Here is a 3,280-nt window from a genome sequence, read left to right on the forward strand (position 1 = left end):
ATGAGCTATAGGCGCCAAGCCTTGTCTTTCAATTTTAACTCAATTTTATATTTTAATGCAATTCTGTATTTTCTGAGGCCAGAAACCTAGTATTAACTTCAGCCCTGGGAACACAGGCAAATAGCCCTATCCTCAAGAAGTCCGGTCCATAAGACAAGACAAAGCCACCTTTAAGGTTCTTGGAATGTATGGTGGCACCCACCTAGCTTGCTAATAGGTCAGGAAAGGATTCCTAGGAGAGGCAATACTTTGCTAGGATATGAGTGATAAAAGGAAAAGTACCAGATAGAAATGGGTAACAGGTAATGCAATGGCTCTGAAGTAAAAAAGAATAAAGTACACTTGGTATGGGGTCTAGGGTCAACTCAGCTTGCCAGTGGGTCAGGGAAGGACTCCCAGGAGAAGCAGTAATTAGTTAGGATGTGATTGATGACTGGAAAGGACCAGATGGAAATGGGGAACGGCCAATGCAATGGTTCTCAAGTAAGAATAAGGCACACTTGATATGGGGTTGGGGTTGGGGTCTGGGTCACAGATGGAGGTCTAGTTGGAAAAACAGGTGAGGGCAGAGCAAAAAAGAACCTTGAATGTTAGCCAAAGGGCCCAGACTCACACTCAATGTCCATGCCCATTTCTGTTTCTCCAGTTGCTGTTGTTCAGGTACAGAAGTGGGATGAGATAGAGAAATCTCCCTGCCCACCATAAGTTCTGCCTTCACAGTCCCCAGACAGGCTACTCGGCAGCCCAATTCCTAGCTTCAGACACATGGAGACCAATTCCAGCAAAGATCCACCAACTTTTCTTCAACAGAAGTAAAAAGCTGATGAGTAAAAGGTGCTAATGAGATATCTCCAGGGAACCAGGCAGCTAAACTAAGAGCTCCAGGTCTGAGGAAAATGGGAGCCAAAAGCTCCATATAGGATGGTGAGTCAACTAGACATTAGATGTCTGAGCCTTCCTTCCTGGGACGTGGAGGAATGCAGACCTCAGTACAGACCAAGTAAAGCTGCCTGGGAACACTCAACTTGTTCCAGGCTTTTTTGAAGAAGCTCTGGCTATTGATCATGATTAATACCTAACACTCAATATGACAGGTGAGGACTCCAAGAGGCAGGTGGCAATTTCCCAACCTCAGGGGAGCATTAAAACATCAGCTGGGATAAGGCAGGTCCCTGGTGTCATGAGCCCTGTCTGTGCAGCTTCTTCTCAATGCCCTAATGGAGCAGATGAAGTCTTCAGAATTCCCTGGAGAAAGTACCCAGGGGCTCTTTGTTTGGAAACATTCTAGGATCCTCAGGTTTCTCAGGCACTTCCCCTCCCCAGAGGCCATTCTCCAAGTACAACCCTTGCACATGACTTTAGTTCTTTTATTAATTTTTTTATCTGGAGGGTATGGTTCCCAGGGCAGTCAACTGTATAATAAACAGGGAAGGATCTATTTCCCCCCTGAACCTCCACACCCTCCAGTAGACACTGGGGGTAACCTGAGGCTCTTCCGCCCAGCTTGGGTCATCCCCTCGGGAAAAATCTTCTGGGCTTTCAAGAAACTTCGTAAACAGAGACTGCTGCCAGGTCCCCAACTTCCCCTTCACACGTGCCCCCGGAGCAGACAGGGGATGTTGACGGAAGGTGGGGGCGGGAGAGGCGCCATCCAGGCGTACCAGGGGCGGGGGCGGATCGGGGCCTCAGGCTGGGAGTCCGCGTCTCTAGGGCCCAGGTCGCGGAGGGGAGGCAGGGATCACGGCGGCAGCAAAATGTGCGGGACGAGCAGAGCTAGCCAGACCAGGACCGCGCAGCCCCAGGGTGGAGTCACTAGGTGTGGGGTGGGGGTGGGGGTAGGGTCTCAGCCAAGCCGGCGGACGACGCAGGTCCGCGAAGAGTCGGCCGCGGGCCCGTCCACCCTGCCGCCTCGCGGGCCGCCCCTCCGCGGCGCGGCTAGGCCCGCGGCTCCAACCTACCGGCGCCGCCGCGGGGACCCAAGACGCGCCTCTGCGCCGCCTCAGCTGCTCCAACATGGCCGCCCGCTGCGCGCCGGAAATGCGCCATGCTTCCGCTTCCGGGATCCAGCCCTCCCTACTGACCCTTGACCCCCGAGACCCCATTCCGCCCCAAAGTCTAAGGGCGGAGCACATTAGGTACCAGGGAGGGCTGCCTGGAGGTGGAGGTGGTGGCTTCGGGGACTGCTCAAACCTATCTGTTATTGTGCATGAGTCTGAGAACAGAGGAGCCCTTGGATGTAGTCCCAGGGAGGACATCCTGGAGATTGACTAAAACTGAATTAAGGGTCATCTAACATCCTCTCTGAGGACTCCTGGTAGTGCAGTAACATCTGAGAGGGGCTTCTAGCAAGGTTCAGGCCATTCTTCACCCTCTAGTTCTCCCTCAGCCACTGACTAGGCCCACTTCTGGTCCAGGCATCTGACCACAGTGTGAAAGAGGAGTGCCCCCTTACAGGGACTGTCTTGAAAGCTTCTTTGTTTTGCAGTGTCCTACTTTGAGGACAGCAGCCCTTTATTTCTTCCTAAATGGGACCGACTGTATATGAAATGATCTCAAGTGCTGCACATAAGCCCAAGGCTGTCCATCTCTTGTCTGTAAGTCCCAGTATACCACTGTGAGTCTGATGATAAGCTTTCCCAGGCACGTGTACACAGGTATAGTGGAGAGACAGTCCCTCAAAAGTAGGAAGTCCTGCCTTCAGTCTGTACACTGTCCGGAATCCCTGTCCTTTTGCCTAGGAGTCTGGAACCTCCGTTTTTCTACCTTTGCCCTGGGGCCAGTGAAGGGGTTGTGGTTACAGGGCCCAATGTCCAAGCAGCACCAGATCAGAGAACACAGGTCAAAATTGAACCAAATGGGCCAAGCGGGGTGTCTCACACCTGTAATCCTAGCACTCTGGGAGGCCAAGGAGTTCAAGACCAGCCTGAGCAAGAGCGAGACCCCATCTCTATTAAAAAAAGAAAAACTAGCCAGGCATTGTGGCAGATGCCTGTAGTCCCAACTACTCTGGAGGCTGAAGCAGGAGGATAGCTTGAACCCAGGAACTTGAGGTTGCTGTGAGCTAGGCTGACATCATGGCACTCTAGCCTGGGCAACAGAGTGAGACTCTATCTCAAAAAAAAAAAGAAAAATTCAGGCTGGGTGTGGTGGCTCATGCCTGTAATCCTAGCACTCTGGGAGGCCGAGGCATGTGGATTGCCTGAGCTCACAGGTTTGAGACCAGCCTGAGCAAGAGTGAGACCCCCTGGCTCGGCGCCTGTGGCTCAAGTGGCTAAGGTGC

At 52.6% G+C, this 3,280-nt stretch overlaps 1 protein-coding gene across 1 annotated transcript in view; it reads right to left on the reverse strand.

Annotated features, from left to right (window-relative positions):
- The window catches only part of CCDC71 (coiled-coil domain containing 71), a 4,485-nt gene extending 2,444 nt beyond the window's left edge, over positions 1–2,041 (reverse strand). Inside the window, exon 1 of the mRNA XM_012811883.2 lies at positions 1,959–2,041. The gene's annotated coding sequence lies outside the window, so the exon portion shown is untranslated. The remainder of the gene's footprint in view (positions 1–1,958) is intronic.
- Between the last annotated feature and the right edge of the window lie 1,239 nt (positions 2,042–3,280).

This window comes from Otolemur garnettii, unplaced genomic scaffold, assembly GCF_000181295.1.
Source record: "Otolemur garnettii isolate 467f Iridium unplaced genomic scaffold, OtoGar3 scaffold00179, whole genome shotgun sequence".
NCBI lineage: Eukaryota > Metazoa > Chordata > Mammalia > Primates > Galagidae > Otolemur > Otolemur garnettii.